This window comes from Mastomys coucha, unplaced genomic scaffold (assembly GCF_008632895.1).
Source record: "Mastomys coucha isolate ucsf_1 unplaced genomic scaffold, UCSF_Mcou_1 pScaffold16, whole genome shotgun sequence".
Classification (NCBI taxonomy): Eukaryota; Metazoa; Chordata; class Mammalia; order Rodentia; family Muridae; genus Mastomys; species Mastomys coucha.
The window spans coordinates 15,547,827-15,566,355 of NW_022196898.1; the positions used below are offsets into that span (position 1 = coordinate 15,547,827).

General features: G+C 39.2%; 1 protein-coding gene across 15 annotated transcripts in view; it reads left to right on the forward strand.

Moving 5' to 3' along the window:
* Window positions 1–18,529, forward strand: part of Lekr1 (leucine, glutamate and lysine rich 1) — a 180,902-nt gene that overhangs the window by 87,458 nt on the left and 74,915 nt on the right. The window lies entirely within an intron of this gene.

The following is an 18,529-nucleotide window of genomic DNA, read 5'->3' on the forward strand; positions in this document are numbered from 1 at the left end:
GAAAGGGGAAGTTGTGTTGACCCTTGCAATCTTGCCATTTAAAGAGGCAGGACTAAGCTGGTATGTGAGACACCTCTGAAATACAAGGCAAGATTTCATCAAGACATAGTGAAATTTACTTTGCTGTTTCATTATTGTTAGGGGATTGTTGGCTTTGAGGTACTAAAGGAAAACAGCATTTGGTGTTGTGTAAGATGAATTCAGATTTTATTTTCATTTTTACATGTTTTACTTCTAAAACTTTAACAATTTATGGAGAAAAGTCTTAAGGTTTTCAAAATTTCACGTTGAGTATAAAGCTTAATTGTAATATTTTTTTAATAATTTTTTGTGATAAACCACATGATCTTAAATGTACCATTTCAAGCATTTTTTAATTATTTAGTTCAGTAATGTAAAAGTATCTTTACATTTTCTGTAGTAGATGTGTGGTACTTTTTCACATTGCAAAAGTGAAAATTGATAGCCACTGAGTCTCTGCAGCTCTTTGCAGCCACCTGTCCACTTTGTCTCTGTGAGTTTGACTCTTCTAACCTTGTACACGAATGTGAGGCGATACGGTGTTATATTTTTGTGTGTCAGAGGGATTACTTAGCCTAGTGTCATCTGTGTTGTGTTAGAATTCCCTGACTACGCAGTGGTCCATAGTGTTTGTAGGTAGTCTGGGTTACACCTCTTACCCACTTCACATGGGGCTGTGGAGAAGGTGATATGCAAGTGTCTCTTTGAGCCCTTCTTCTGGTTCCTCTGATAAATGCCAAGGCAGGACAGCTAGGTCATTTGAGCAATACTGTTTCCCTAGTAACCATATCATGTGCCATTCCCCCCATAATGGTGCCAGGTTCCTTCTCTGCACCTTAAATATCACGTAATGATTTGGGTAGTCATTTGGTATCTTCCATATGGAATTGTCTTTTGTGTCCTTTGCCCATTTTTAATATGTAGCTACCTTATATTTTCACTGTTGAATTACAGAGGCGTCTCATAAATTGTACAGCTTATTATGCATGCGACTTTTCCATGACATAAGTTGCCTTCACAAACCTATTTATTGTTTTCTTTGAGACTCAAACTTTTTTCTAGTTCAGTTGGGCTCCCTGCTGTGTTTTGCTTTTGTTGGCTATATGCTTATGTCATAATCAAGAAATCATTGCCAGATCCAGTATTCTAAAGCTCTTTCCTTCCTTTGCTTTTAAAACATGAATTTTAGACAGTTTGGGAATAAATCTAACAAATATATATTTCTTTCTGGAAGTATCAAAAATTGTTTTATCAAGATAATGATATGGGGACTGGAGAGATGGCTTAGCACTGACCGCTCTTCCAGAGGTCCTGAGTTCAATTCCCAGCAACCACATGGTGGCTCCCAACCATCTGTAATGGGGATCAGATGCCGTCTTCTGGTGCACCTGATAAGAGCGGTAGTGTACTCATGTACATTAAATAAATAAGTAAATCTTTAAAAAAAAGATAATGATAACATCAGTATTTTAGAAAGATTGAACTGTGAAGTAGTGTGTTATGATGGAATGAATGCATACTCATGGAAATCTACAGTGTTGGGAGAAAATAAATGAGTTGTATATATATTCAATATTTAGTAGTACTGTGAAGTCAGAAAAAATGTAAAATTTAATAAAAGAATGTAATTTTTATGTGTGCATTTTGTGTGTGTGTATGTGTGTATGTGTGTATGTGTGTGTATATGTATGTTTGTCCAGGGGATCACTTGTGTGCCATAGTGTATATGTGGAGGTTAGAGGACAACTTACTGGAGTTGGTTCTATTCTCCTACTGTGTAGGTCCTGGGGCTCAAACTCAAGTAATCTGGCTTGATAACAGGTAAATACCCTCCTGCTAGTCCAAAAAACTGTAATATATAACTCTGATCAATAATTTTTATTTTATCTTTAAGTTACCTACCTAAAGTTGACTTACTGAAGGTTCTCTTGATAACATTTTATTTTGTTGGAGTTGAGGCTGACCTGGAACTCATGACCTTCTTGCTTCAGCCTCCTGAGTGCTGGGATTCCAGATGTGTGTGAACATTCCAGCCTCTCTTAATCATTTTGTTTGTTTTTAAGTGCTGGGATTAAAAATGACTACCACCATCCCCAGCCTTCTTTTAATAATTTTAGAGAGCTATTTGTATAGTCCAGATGTTAATTGTTTTATATATTCAGTTTTTCTAAAGTATCTTTATCGACTTTTTAATGGTATCATATCAGAAATTTGTATTTTGGTATAACCAGTGGTCTTTTATTCTTTCTGATTAGTCTTAGTTAAAACCACATACCATGCACAGCTTTTTTGGGGTCCTTTTATTTTTTTATTTTTTATTTTTTAATTTTTTTTCGTTTTCCAGACAGGGTTTCTCTGTGTAGCCCCGGCTGTCCTGGAACTTACTCTATAGACCACAATGGCCTCGAACTCAGAAATCCGCCTGCCTTTGCCTCCCAAGTGCTGGGTGGGGATTAAAGGCATGTGCCACCACCGCCTGGCTTGGGATCCATTTATTTAATATCTTTTTTTTATGTGATATGAGATTCAATGATCTAATGTCACTCTTTTCCTACTGTATTAGTATTATATAGTAATTAAATCAACATTTTTAACCACCTAACATGTTTAAATTTCTTGTGCATTAGTATCTATTTCTGCATTTTGTCTTCTCTTGTAGTAATTCATTTTATATGCCATTAATGCTGATTTTAGTAGGATGCCTTAGTAAACTATTCTTACAATCAGTAATTCTTTTTCTACTATTCTTTCTTTTAAATATGTTTTCTATGTAGTTATTTTTCCTTTTATGTGTGGGGGATATGCACATGTATAGAGATAACAGGTCAAAATTCAGTGTATTCCTCAGTTGATTACCATCTTAGTTTTTAATTTTTAATTCTTTTTATAGTTACTTATTTAATTTATGTATATTAATGTTTTGCCTGCGTGTGTGTATGTGCACCAAGGGTATGCTTGGTACACTCCAAGATCAGAAGAAGGCATTAGATCCTCTGCAAATGGGATTTCAGATAGTTGTGAACCACCATGTAGGTTCTGGGCATCAAATTCTAGTCATCAGGAAGAATAGCCAATGCTCTTAGCCACTAAGCCATCCCTTCAGTCTCCATCCCTTATCCTTTTGATACTGGGTCTTTCATGAAACCTGGAGGTTACCACTTGTCTGGACTGCCTGGTCCGTAGCCCTCTGGGATCCTCTTGCAAATGCTCTTCAGCACTGGGTTACATACAGGTGAGCCACACTGCCACGTCCAGCCTTTTAATATTAGTTCTGGAAATCTGAACTTGGGCTTTCATGCTTGCAAGGCACATACTTTACTGAGTGATCTATCTCTTTAGCCTTTGTCTCTTTAAACTTTAAGATAATTTTATTAGCTATTTCCAAAGCATATGACAAATCTCTAGTAAATTTTTTTCTCCAAACTTTATACTATCTTCTATATCATAAACAGTTATTATTCCACATACACTTAGGACAATTTTCACTACTTTATAATCCCAGTAGGGATTCTAATTAGAATTGTATTATATGTATAACATTTTAGAGAATTAGTATTCTCATAATGACTCAGTCTAGTCATTTTTATCAACAACTCTTGGGTTTTCTACTTAATATGATTATACTACCAGTTGCACAGTCCCAAGGTCTTAGCAGTTGTAACATTGCTCTGAACTCAGAGTTCAGAGTCCCTTGTAAGATGGCCTAGGGCCTGGAACTGTGAAAAGAGTAGTCCCTTTCTTCTTCAAATTGTTCTTGTCATGGAACTTTATCACAGCCACAGAAAACAAAACTAAAACTGCCTTGATGGCTGAACTTGGAAAAACAGTTTCTCAGGCAATGTTGTGAAGAAAGAGTCCCAGTTCCTTTCACATGAATTTCCCTGCATCATAGCGAGGGTAGGGTTTTTCTGTTGATGCACTGCTCCACTGTTCTAGCACAGAGTTTCTCTTAAACAATGACATCTGCCTTGTCTCCAGCTCTAAACTTGTCACCTCTGACTTTCTCACCGAGCTACACATTTTTTTCTTTTCTTTACCTTACTGTAGATCTAAGAGCAGTAAATACTTACAATGGTACAGCGTGGATGTGTCATATGGCACTGTCCCTTGGGAGTAATGAATAAATACTACTCACCCTCGACAGGGAATATTCTGATGGCAGACCTAAGTCACCATCCAGCTTGTAAACTAGTTACTTTATTGGGCCTACATACAGGAGTGTGGGTGAGAGGATACTTCCAGGAACACAGGCAAGCCAAGGGCAGCTGCCCCAGCAAAAGCCCCTACTGCTGCAGCTTCTGACTCACAGAGCTGGAGCCCAGGGTTCACTACCTGACTTGCAGGTAGCATGACAGGCCAAAGACCTGTCCAAGTCTCTCTCCCCAGCTTCCCAACTTCAATTTTGGGCATCCACATGCACACACACATGCATGCATACCTACACATGTACACCCACATACATGCAACCTGTTTGCACACTGTATACAAGTTAAAAAAGGAAAAAATGAGAAAAATATATCCTGTAACTAAAAGCTAAAAGTATCATAATTTAAAAAGAGAAGCATCATCTTCTCATACAGGACAAGCCAAAAGATATTGTAAACAAATTCCACCAAACTTTCAAACTGAAGATTCTAACTTTACAAGAACATTTTCCCATGCTCGGGTCTGAATGTAGGGCCTTGTGCTTAAAGTAGGTACTAAGTCTCTAACTCTTTTTTGTTTGTTTGTTTGTTTTTTGTTTTTTCAAGACAGGGTTTCTCTGTGTGGCCCTGGCTGTCCTGGAACTCATTCTGTAGACCAGGCTGGCCTCAAACTCAGAAATCTACCTGCCTCTGCCTCCCAAATGCTGGGATTAAAGGTGTGCGCCACCACCGCCCAGCAGTCTCCAACTCTTACATAATATTTTTAAAAAAATAAAAATTAAGTGCATTTCTCACTTCATTCTACAAGGCTAAAATCACTCTGTTCTCAAAACCCAACAAAGGGATTAGAAGAAAGAAATGCAATAAGCTTCTTTAGATTATGAATACTGATGTAACAATTTTCATAAAATGTGAGTAAATTAAACAGCATTGGTTTTTGCTGAGCACACAATCAATTCTTGTAAGTTTCTTTGAGATACAAAATGCAGTCTTTTCAGATTTCCCCAAGCAAATGGTGTGGAAGCCAGGCTTTGTCCCTAGCAGGTCCCTCCCAGCTGCTTGCACCCACGGAGCCACATATCCTGATAGTTCCTGACATCTTCTGAGCGCCAGCTATTTGCCCATCATGCACTAAGCATTATCTGTTACTTCATTTCGTTCTCAGATAGCCCCAGGGATTAATTATCATCATTATGCTCTTGTTACTGGTGAAGAAATTCAGCATTAGTCAAGTTAAGTAATTTGTATTAAGTTACAAAGCTAGCAAGTAACAATGATAGGGTATGTCTTAACTGTGACAGAGGCCAGATTAAAGGAATTACATGTAGCATATCATTTGATAGTCTGGCTGTAACTGCAGCCATATGGACAGTTATTGTTAACAAATTCCACCGAACTGAATACGCTTCCCAGTGGAAATTTCTGTTTTAAAGTCTGAACATCATTTATTTGAGAACTTTGGAAGAACAAGAAATGTGAACCATTCATAAGAAAAGGTGTCACCATTTCTTAATAGGTTTCCGTACAGAAAACGGAAAAATCTTGTTTCTTTCCAACTACCTCAACTATGACCAGACATTTAAGATTTTAGCAAACAGATTTAAGAATGACATTTTCACAGCTTTTTGACAGTACATGGCTGCCTTAAAAGAAGTGAGGTGAGTCTGGACATGTAACTTTCAGATACGTTATGAAAGGTTTGGGAGGAAGTCAGGAAACATTTTAAGCTTTTTTTTGTTTGTTTTGTTTTGTTTTTGCGAGTGATTTATTATTAGAATGAACATGTCATTTCTGAACTGAGCATACGAAGTTGTATTCAAATGAAGTTTTTGGGGCCTGAAGTTTGTCACTGCCTTATGTACTGTGTTGATTTTTATGAAACAGAAAAGCAGGCCTATGGTGGCAAGTTGTGCCTAAGAGCTGCTCTGACATTCCTTCCAACAATGAAACTCCTTTCTCTTATAATGGATTATCTCCCTGACCTTGAACTGCTGCAATGGATGTCGGCCAGGGTGTAGATTCCTGGACACTGCTCGAACCAGGTGCTGATTCTGGCTGAGGAGGACACACTAAAAACACAGAAGGATAAGTAGCCCAAAAATAATTTTATGGAACTTGTCACACTAGGAGCTAGTAATGCTGACAATATAAATTGTTGTGAGATTCTTTACTGTATGGATAATTGATCCTCTGAGAAGGCCTGATGTTTTGCAGTTCAGTTGCAACATTTCCTCTCTCAAAATAAGGCACTATCAAAATTAACTATTGTAAAGAAGATCAGAGAAAAGAAAAGCAGTCAGTGGACCAGCTGTCCATGTATCCACACACCCCAAAGTGCAACAGGCAGTTGGCATGGTGAAACATTTTCATATATTGCTAGGGGCACTGTAAATTGATACAGCTCCCAAAAATAGTTTGTATCTGTCTGAACTAAAAATGTACCCCTACTTTGATGTTGTAGTTCTAGTCTAGGATTAACATGTAGCATTCTCCTTAGCAAATGAGATAATAAGTTACATGTGCAAAGTTATTCCTTGAAGCATAGTAACAACAGAGAGCAAGCCACCTCACTGTCACACTAGGTTACCAGTTAGAGAGTTTGTGCTACAGTCAGACAGGAGTTTCCATGCAGCTGCAAGAGAGGAGCAAACTGTCTTGTCAGGCAAGGAGAGCAAGAGGTATAGTCTACATTTGTACTGTGGTGCAGTTTATATTGAAATGAGGTCATATAACATGTGCATTTAACAATATGCCTTCAAAGCCTTCACATACATGTACACACAGCGTTACGTGTGTGTGTGTGTATGAGTGTGTGTGTATGTTTGTGTGTTTGTGTCTTATCGTGTACAAGAAACTAAGAACAGTGTTTGCCTGCTTGAGAGTGATGGGACCTAGATGAGAGATAACAGGGAAGCCCTTTAAAGCTAGGTTTTTCTCCACAGCAAGTTGAGCTCTACAGGAAAAGAAACCTAGAATGTAGACTTCTGGGTAACATCCTTCTTCAGCTTCCCCTATTTTAACTTCCGCCAGTGTTGCAGCCTTTGCTATAACTGCTAGTCTCAACAAGTTCACGTCTCCATGACTCTACCTATGAGTTTTCTGTTCTCCTTTCCAAGATACACACTGATAATGACTTCTTAGGCTCCCCTTGATTCTCACATTTCTCAAACATTTTTGGTTTTGACTTCCTTGGATATTTGAAGGACTACTAGTTAGGTATGTTGTAAGGTGCCTCTCTGTTAGATTATCTGATGTTTTTCTTACAGTTACACTGGAGTTATGTGGGGTGGAAAAGGAGAAGCATAGAGTATTGTTGTCATACGTCTTGTCAAAAGTAAACACTGGCAGCACAGTGTGATTTATGATTGCTGATGTCAGTTGACCTTGGTCACCTGGCTGCAGCACTACTTGTCTGGCTCCGCTGGGGAAGTGGTGATCTTCCTTCCCATGCCATCCTCTTTGAAAGGAGCCTTCTACATGCAGCTCAGATTGGAGTGCAGACTTCTGCTTTCCCTTCCTCATTAGGGAAGAAATCTGCAAAACTTATTCAGAATTGTCTTGCATGAGAGGTTAGCCTCTTCTCCCCATTTCTTAATTTATCATTTACATGAGTATTGACTCATTGAGATTTATATATAGGTTATAACCCAGTAGTATTTTTTTCTCAAACAGCATAGCTTTAGCTGACTGCCTTTTTTTTCAATTGATTGCTCTGTCTCTTTGACATGTTCCTGTCAATATGGAAATGTTCAGCCACTTCTCCAAGGAGCCGTGACTCCTTTCATTGCAAGATGGCAATTCCAAATCAGGAACTCAGTGTATTTATTAATATGGGATATTATTTGCTTTATCTGTTCTTGGGTGACAAAGCAAAGATATAAGTATGCCTGTGCTAATGTGTATACACACATCTCCACAAGTATATCTGTATGTAACCATCTGTAACTGTATTTAGCTCAATGTGGGTTCTTAATAATATTGGAATTCCAGTTTATTGCTAGATGAATCATTCTAGTGGAAAAAGTTATATATATATATATATGTATATATATATATTTGTATTTTGAAAACACTTCAAATTAAATGTGTTTTTATAAAATTAAATAAATCTTAAAATAAAATAGTAGACCATGCTGTTTAATTTACAGCTTATACAGTTAGGACAAACTTGCTGAAATACACACTGTATGTATCCTTAAAACCGCTTTCTCAAAGTAAAATTCTTTCCCTGAATCAAAGCATATTTCAAATGTTTTTCTTTGAATTTGACTTATAAAATAAGCAATTTAGTTTAATATTTTAGTTTTCTAGAAGAATACTAAACCTGCCAAAAGCATGGTATTTCATGTTCCCAGTGAGTTAAAAGTCAAGAAACAACCTTTTCCCAAATGAAAGAAGTCTTAGTGAACATGGGGCTTGTGGATATAATGAAGGGAAGAGAAGGAAGTCCTTTCTGGACTCCTTGTCTGATGCAGGCTCCATCAGTACACACCCTCTCCTGTAGTGCTCACATTGCCATTCTGTGACTCATTTGCATGCTTTTACCATCTACTAGACAGACAGTAGTCCCTAGCTCTGCAGCTGAGATCCAAACCCAGGTCTTCATCAAGCCAAAGCCTGTGCATCCCCTTAGCCATTACATTGAATTCCAAAAGGGAACCTGGAAATACCCAACTCCCCTTCCATAATTAAAAGGAAAAAGGGTTTTTTTTCCCTTTACAAAGTAATTGGCCACTGACCTAGCTGATCCCTGAATTTTCCTAGGCAGTGCTGTCCAGCTTCCTGCCTACAAGAACAACATCTGGGACTGTATTACTGGTATGTGTGGTGGCCTGGAGGGTTGGGTAAGAAAAGGGATTTGTTTTTAAAAGTATATCTTGCACATCTGTCCTATGTCTGAGTCACAATCACTAATATGAGGGAAGCTCTTTGGTTTTGTTACGTGCTCCAGGTGGTTCTTATAACCAGGCCAGTTTGATTTTAGCTTAAAAATTAATTAGGAATTCAAGAAAAAGATGTCTACACCGTAACACAATGGGTTACAGTGGTGGTACCAGCTTGTGTTTTCAAGTTTTGAAGTTTTTCAGTTGCCATGTGCAATTCAAGCCACAAAGGAAGTTATTGAAAGAATAATTTTAGGTAGTCAGAATCTTTGAGAAGGTTGAAGAACCTAGCTTAGAAAGTAGCTAGGAATCTGATAGCTCCCAGCCAAAATCATGCCACAGATGTACACATGTTCACAGATAGAGTGAACACATAATTGCTGTGTCCAGAGCAGTGCAGCCCTCTGACCTGCCATCTCCTCGGGTCATGCAGGACCTGGACTTCTGCAAGAAATCCTCTATGCTTCCAGCATTTGGAACTGGTTGTTAACAGATCAGAAGTAGTTAGTCTAGAAATGAGCAGCTGTTTTTGGCCACCCAGCCTTTGAAGATGTAGTTACTTCCTACTGCTGTCCTGCTGCTGTAAATGGCCATGAATTGCAGGGTGTGCAGATCAGCAAATCCAGAAGTGGAGTTGGAGCAAAATTCTGTCATCTGTGTTTAAGGATAATAAAGAAAAATCAGTGACATGTATGAAAGCCAAGTTCAGAGAACACATGAAAGCAGGAAAGCTGCACATAGCAGAGCACAGAGGTGCGTCTGCGGTGGGGTGGGGCAAGCCGAGCACAGAGGTGCATCTGCTGTAGTCAGAGCAGCACTTTAAAGATCACGAAAGGCAAGTTAGAGCTCAGCTATAAAAATAGAGCATTTCTGAGATAAAAAACAAAAACAAAAAAAACAAACAAAAAACCTTCCCCAAACCTGGCTGGCAATAGCATTTATATTATCATATATGACATGCAAAGGATTGAAAATCACACATGAAGGTTCAAGTATGCAGAGAACTAAGCTAAGAGATGGTTGAACATTGAAGTAGATAAATAAACCCAAAGGGTCAACTACTTTCAATTAAACACAACTCTACCTTTTAACTTAGTACACAGATTTAGCAGTAAAGCTTTATTGGTTCATAGAAATTATTACTACGTTTGTTTAACCTACATGAGATGAAGTAATCTCGAGAATGTTTTCTTTGGGACCAGTTCAGAATGAAAAAAAAAAAAAAAAAAAAAAAAAACCTAACCGTGTTGAATGATCACAGAGAGGCAGGCACAGTAGTGCACACTTGCGGGGCACAGGCAGGAGAATCAGGAATGATCTTCCTGTTACATAGAAAATCTGAGGCTAGCCCGACTTACATTAACTCTTACACTTGGGTGACTGTGTCAACCAGGCTTGCATACCCTATTGTATCTCTTCTGCGTTTTGACCAGTTATGGATCTCTGTAACAGTCTCTATTTGTTGCAGAGAAGTGGTTTTTGTTTTTGTTTTTGTTTTGTTTTGTTTTGTTTTGTTTGATGAGGGCTGCTGCACTTATCTGTAGGCATAAGGATAAGTATTTAGAAACAATTAAAATTTATATTGGTTAGAAAATGGCAATGTCTAGTTGTTGCAATTTGGGCCATAAAGCGTGGCAGAAATTCCTCAAAAGCCGGTGGAAAAGATTCTAGTACTTTATTTAGTCATAAACAGCAAAAAGCAAATGAATGATAAAACGGTTCGTTCACACACGCTCTCACTAACCTTTCCAGTCTGGCAGAATAGCCTTAGCTCCCCGCAGCACACAGGTAAAAATGCGACTCGGTGTCCCTCGCTTGGATCCTCTGGAGCTGAGCTGTGGCCTGCAGGCTTTGCTGTCTAAGCAGCTGCGGATGTTCACGTGAGCGGTCCTCGCAGATTATTTCTCTGCTGGGCCCTTGGGAGGTGAGCGATTTTGCCGTGCCAGACCGGACTTTTTATACTAAATTGAGCCAATTACAACTAGGGTGTTCCACACATTCTTTCATCACTCGCTTGCACACACCTGCTCTCTATGGCCTGGTTTTCATAGTTATCTAGGGCCTCGGTGCGGTCCATGGCGTTGGCCCACTGCAGGCTCAGGACAGTGGGTGTGAGTTTTTTTTTTTATCATTCTCGCCCATTCTCTAAGGCTTGGTTTTCATTACCATTGCCATCTGTAACCGCGGGAAGTGCCGCTGTGGCAGCCTCCTGGCTGGCAATTTTCACACCTTCAGGAAAAATGCCCTCTGAGGCTATGTGTTCTTTACTACATGAGTTCTCTTGGGACATGTGGCTAGGTTCATAGTATCAGACAAGAATCCTGTGGGTTGGATGGTAAATCTGTTAGTCGGTTGTTGACTCTTGTCAGGACAAAGATGGCACTGTTGCATCTTACCTTCTACCTGGTAGAATAGAACCCCCATTTCCCCATTTTCCCCATGTCTCTTACTTTCAGAATTCATCTTTACTGTGGACTTTTGTCCATTTTAAACTGTAACTGTCACTCTGTTGTATCTTCTACCTCAGCGGCAGTTTCTTGTTTCCCACCAATGTGACATTAATTACTGTCATCCTAGGCAAGTGTAAGGCGATGACCCTGCTGCCGTACACCGGGCAGGTGACTCTGACGTGCTGTCTGTCGGTACTGACTGTGGGGGTCCCTTCAGGATCTGATTAGTTTCAGGCTCTGACACTATGTCTTTGTTTCCCAGGATAAATGTTTATATTTGTGTTCACTTTTTTTTTTCTTTTAAAATGCCACTGAACATTTTCAACTTTGGTTAAGTATATAGTTTCTACGGTAATTACTTTTCTACATTAAAAAAAAAAAAAAAACTTGTAACTGTTTTCCCATCATTTTCTTTCGCTTATCTTTTGAAATCCTCATGCTCAATATTTAAATGAATATGTTAATTCTGCTCTGTATAGTTGTAAGATTGATAATGGGCTGTCAATAGCAGCCTAATCTTTATGCTTAAGTTTAGTTCTTTCCAGAAAAAATAAACATGCAAAATAAAAATTTGAGGACTAAATTCTTAACTCCCTTTTAGAAGATTTATTTACATGGGTTTTGTAATTTTATGTTTAGTGCACACTAATATTACTTCCAAAAATGCACAATTTATCTCAATTGATTACAGTCTTCTCAGAGGTCACTGTGACCCACAAATCAGTCCACTTAAATGATTTTCCTTCTACCTGGTAGAATAAAGTGTCCTTTGCTCTTTGTCAGCAGTCACAAATACTGGAAGACACAGTTCAGATAAATTATCTCAGCAATTGTTACTTCTCTTTGAATCTATTTAACCAACTTTCAAATTTATCTCAAGTAAAAAACTTTGAAACTTTTTTCTTTTAGTAAGCTGTTTGGTTTAATAAATGATACAGCCTTTTAATACTTGAACATCCTAATTAAATGTTTTAAAAATAGCATTATTGAGGGATAATTTATATATTTTCAGATTCACCTCTTTTAGGTATGCAATTTATTGATTTTAGGCTAAGCACAGTATTATGTGACAATTGATTGCCATGATCTCAACCTTCCCAATGCTGCTACCTTTAATATAGTTCCTCATGCTGTGGGCCCCCAACCATAACATAATTTTTGTTGCTACTTCATAACTGTAATTTACTACTGTTAAGAATTGTAATGTAAATATCTGTATTTTCCAATGATCTTAGGAGATCCCTGTGAAAGGGTGGTTTGACCCCAAGGGGGTCATACCCCACAGTCTGAAAAACCTCTCTTTAAGAGCAATTTTGTCCTTTTCATAATGTTTTGAAAGTCGGGAGAGATGACTCAGTGGTTAAGAACACTGGTTGCTCTTGCAGAAGACCTGAGTTTGATTCCAAGAACCCACATGGCAGCTCACAACCACCATAACTCCAGTCCCAAGGAATTTGCTGCTTTCTTCTGATCTCCATGGGTACTGGGCATGCATGTGGTGCACATACATTCAGGCAAAATACTCATAAAATAATGAAGTGAATACATCTAGAAAACTCTTCAAAAGACAGAAAGAAGCCTCAAAGGACATCAAAATGACTCAGCAGGTTAAAAATGCTTGCCTAAATGATGCTGTTTGATTCCTGGCACTCTGTAAACTTGAAGAAGTGAACCAAATCCACAAAATGTTCACTTACCTTCACACATGTGCTGTGGCATGCATATACCTGCCCATCACACACACACACACACACACACACACACACACACACACACACACACATCCTTGAGACCATTAGCAGTCACTCCTTTTGTGTTCCTATACTCATCCCCACTCCAATTACTATTCTGGACATTTCTTAAAATAGAAATCATGCAATGTGTGGCCTTTTTGTGTCCTAGCATAGTTAGTGTTTGTGTGTCTCATCTATGTGTAAACACAGAAATATGTGTAAACACTGTGTTCCTTAAATCTCAAGTAAAGTGGGAAATTCAGCTAGGATGGGATTGAGTTGGGGACAACCAATGAACCAAATCCAGGGGTCAGCATCTGCTTCCTGTGCCTGCATATTTCTGCTGCTGGCCCTTTGCTTTGGCTCTTTGCTTATTTGTTTTCCTACAAACCACTGAGAAGAATCTTAGGTAGAATATTCTGTAGAGCTCTAGGGTTTAGCTCTGAAGTTTCTGTGGACTCTTCTTGCTGCTGTTCTCCAGCTTTATTCTACCATGATCTGATATAATACAAGGAGCCATTTCACTTCATTTCTTAAGGCTTCCTTAATAGCCTATCATGTCAACTCTCTAAATCTCTCTCTTTTTGTTTTATTTTGTGTGTTTCTTTTTCTTTTCCTCTCTTTCTTTTTCTTTTTCTTTTTCTTTCTTTTTTTTTTTCTTTTTTGAGACAGGGTTTCTCTGTGTAGCCCTGGCTGTCCTAGAACTAACTCTGTAGACCAGGCTGGCCTTGAACTTAGAGAAATCTGTCTACCTGCTTCTGCTTCCCAAGTGCTAGGGTTAAAAGTGTGCACCACCACTGCCTGGCTAAGTCATTAGTTTTAGAGAGGGTTTCATATTCCATAGACCACCAAGAAGAATCTGTGTTCTTTATCTGTTAGGTGGAATATCCTGTGGATCGCTAGGGTTTAGCGCTGAAGCTTCTCTGTCGATTTTTAGTTTGGAGAACCATCTGAAGGTGAGGATGCTGTATGTAACTCTCATACTACCTCATCCTTTATGTCTTTCATTGCTCTTTGTTTAAAACAGGGTTCCACTACATTGGTGCATAGTGTTGATCATTGTTAGATACCTGTCAAATTGTTCCCTTTATTAATATGTAGTTGGCTGCTTTATCTCTTTTTATTCATTGAGGTTTGGAATCTACTTTTTCAGATATCAGAACAGCTATATCAAGTTGGTTGAAACTTCTGTTTCATGGTTTTATTTCTGACCTTTGACTTTTTCCCCCATTTGTTGAAAATAATCTTTTCTTACATGTTATGTTCTGATCACAGTTTCTTCTCCTTCTACTCCTCCAACTTCCTCCCCATCTTCCAGCCCATCCCTTTTCTGTCTTTCATTAGAAATGAAAATAATAGTAAAATAAGATAAAACAAAAATGGACACATCAAAATTAGTCACACAAATGAAAGGAAAAGAGCCCATGGTGAGAAGGTGCAGGAAACAGAGACCCACTCAGGAACCTCATAAACTGGAAGTCATACATAATATATATACAAAGAACCTGTAGGATAAAGAGAGAGAAGAAAATACATGTAAATAAAATAAAAATTAAAAAAACAATGAGATAAACTTAAAACAAAGCAAAACAGGAAAGAGTACCAACAAGACAGTATGTGACAAGGAAGCTCCAGAGACTGCTGAGCTCACTGTCTATTGGCATCTACTGCTAGGCATGCAGCCTGCCCTCAGGAGTAGTTTGTTTTCTCAGCATTTTATCCCTTGGAGATAAACTGGGTTTTCATTTGCAAGTGGTATCAGTTAGAGATTGTTTCTGGGTTAGGGATAAGGGGCATGCATCCCCTTTTCCTTTCAACTATAGGACTCCAACCCATGCAGGCCCTATACACACTGCCTCAGTCTCTGTGTTCACATGTGCATAGATCCTGTTGACTTATGGGGCCTGGTTTCCTTGGTGTCCTCCACCCCATCTGGATTACACTCTTCCCTCTTCATCTTCTGCAGGGTTCCCTGAGCCCTGTGGGGAGGGGATTTTTCCCCTTAGAACATTCAGGGCTGAGTGTTCTAAGGTCTCTCATTCTCTCCATAATGAGTATATGTCTGTAGGTCTCTGAAATATGTTCACATTGGCTGCAGGAAGAAGCTTCTCCAATGGCTGAGTAAGGCACTGATCTGTGAGTAGAGGAGAATGTTATTAGATGTCATTTTCTTGCTGTGTTGTTTGTTGTTTGTTTTAAGTTTTATAACGGTAGTGTTTGGCTTTACTCTAGGTCTTTGGACTATCTAGTGTCAGGTTCTTTGACACCTAAGCAGTGTCAGGTATGGGTACCATCCTATAGAGTGGCCTATAGGTATTAGTTGGTTAGTCTTACATTTTTTTGCTACTATTACACCAGCATATCTTGCAGGCAGGAAACATTTGTTCATCTAACAGTTTGTGGCTGGCTTGATGTTTATATTTTTCCCTTAGTAGCATGCAGAATAGTGTTGTCTACCCTATGTAGGCACCAGTTCAAGTTCTCCATATTCAATGAATTGTGTTGATGTCTTCAGCAATGGGGCCTTGCCATCAGTTTGTGGACAGCAACATACAGACTTGGCAACAGACTCAGTTGTTCCCATGGGATTCATTTGTCCAAGAAATCAAATATCTGTAACCCAGTCCCAGAACTGGACACTTCATTTGGTAACAGGGTTGGCCAGTTGGGCCTCTGTCACTTACTTGGTGATTTCAATTAGATCATCTTCATATAGGTATATATTTTAGGAAGCTTCTACTGTATTAGGTTTCCATTGGTTGTCTCTCCCCACACTCCCTTCCTAATCCCCCTCTTTACTCCTCCTCTCTGATACTCCTATCACAACCCACAACCTCTATCCATCTATAACTAATCTACTTTTCTTTCCTAAGGAGATCTACCTGCCTCTCCTCACTCCAGTCCTTTATCCTATAACTACCTTGGTAGCTTGATTATCATTGACTTAACAGCTATTATCCACACATAAGTGAATAGATAGTATGGTGGATTAAATAGGAATTGCTCTCATAGATTTATGTGTATGAATGCTTGGCCATAGGGAGTGGCACTCTTAGGAGATGTGGCCTTGTTGGAGTAGATGTGGTCTTATTGGAGGAAGTGTGTCATTAGAGGCAGGCTTTGAAGTCTAAAAGCTCAAGTTTGGCCAGTGTGTCACATGCACCCTCTGCTGCCTTTGGATCAAGGTGTAGAACTCTTAGCTACCTTTCCAGCACCATGCCTGCCTGCATGCTACCATGTTTCTTGCCATGATGATAATGGACTAAACCTCCAAACTATAAGCCAGCACCAATTAAATATTTTCTTTTATAAAAATTTCCAAGGCAGGCATGGGTGGCTCATGCCTTTAATCCCAGCACTTGGGAGGCAGAGGCAGGTGAATTTCTGAGTTCAAGCCCTGCCTAGTCTACAGAGTGAGTTCCAGGACAGCCAGGGATACACAGAGAAACTCTGTCTTGAAAAAACAAACAAACAAACAAACAAACAAACAAAAGACCAAAAAACAAAAACCAAAAAATTTCCATCATATTTGTCTTTCTGATTTTTTTCAAGTTCCTTCCATTTACCTGTGAATTTCATTTCCAGACCCTTTTGGCTTTTTGAGTCCCTGTTGAGAAGTCATGTGTAATTCTAATATGTCTCCCTCTATATGTTAGTTGGCCTTTCTCCCTTACAGTTTGTCTTTGTTAGGGTTTTATTGCTGAGAAAAGACACCAGAACCACAGCAACTCTTATAAAAGCAAACAGCAACTCTTATAAAAGCAAACATCTAATTGAGGCTGACTTACTGTTTTAGAAATTTAGTCCATTACTGTCATGGAGGGAAGCATGGCAGCATGCAGGCAGGCATGGTGCTGGAAACAGAACTAAGAGTCTACATCTTGATCTGAAGGCAGCAGAATAAGACTGAGCTCCATACTGGGTAGAGCCTGAACATAGGAGATCTCGCAAAGCCTGCCCAAACAATGACAGACTTCCTACAACCAGGCCACACCTCCTAATAGTGCCACTCCCCGTGGAGCAAGCATTCAAACACATGAGTCTTGGGAGCATTCCTATTTGAACCACCATACAGCTTTTAACATTCTTTCTTTGTCCTGTATGTGTCCTGCTTTATTATGTATCATAGGGAATTTCTGTTCTGGTTCAGTCTATTTAGTGTTCCCTATGACTCTTGTACCTTGACAGGCATCTCCTTCTTTAGGTTATGGAAATTTTCTTCTTTGATTTTATTGAAACTATTCTCTCTGACTTTGAGATGGGTTGTTTCTTCCTCTTCCTCCTCTTTCTTCTCCTTCTTCTTCTATTCTTATTATTCATAGATTTGATCTTTTCATGGTGTCCCAGATTTCCTGGATGCTTTGTGCTAGGAATTTCTTAGATGAACATTTTCTTTGATGGGAGAAGGTATCCATCTTTTTTATCTTAATCATGTCTTCAATGTCTGAGATTCTCTCTTCCATCTTTTGTATTCTGCTGGTGAGGCTAGCCCCTGAGTTTTCTGTTTGAGTTCCTAAGAAATTTATTTCCAGATTTCCTTCACTTTGGGTTTTCTCTACTCTCTTTCTCTCTTCAGGTCCTCAACTGTTTTATTCCCCCCACTATTTATGTATTCATAGATTTCTTTGAGGGATTTATTCACTTCCCTTTTAAGTTCCTCTGTCATCTTCATAAAGGCTAGAGCTTCAGCTGAGTTGCAGTGCTCAGGACAGACCATGTTAAGGATGCCGACTAGTGCAGACACAATGTTCTAGATGTTTACTGATGGTGTTTTTATGCTGGCATCTAGGCACCTGAGTGTAGGAAGTTTGTAATTCTAGTTCCTGATAACTGGTCTTGTCTTTGTTGGATGGGTGTTTTGTTCTTTGTTTTCTGTTGCCCTCTCTGCTTCTTATGAGAGTGTTGTGGTTGTGTGTTGCCTGGTAGGAAATTCTTCTGGGAATCCTGATAGAGATGGTCATTGGGGATTCTGGGTAAAATGTGTTTCTAGGTATTGGGAGCTGACACTTAGGCACGGAGATGGGTTTGGAGAGGGTGCTAAAGGGATCCATAGAAAGGAGGAAAGCAGGGTCAGCAGGGTCAACGTACTCTAGTGGGAACAGGAGCAGAGAGTGAGGAGAACGGGAGCAGAGAGTGAGAACGGGAGCAGAGAGTGAGAACGGGAGCAGAGAGTGAGGAGAATGGGAGCAGAGAGTGAGAACGGGAGCAGAGAGTGAGAACGGGAGCAGAAAGTGAGGAGAACGGGAGCAGAGAGTGAGGAGAATGGGAGCAGAGAGTGAGAACGGGAGCAGAGAGTG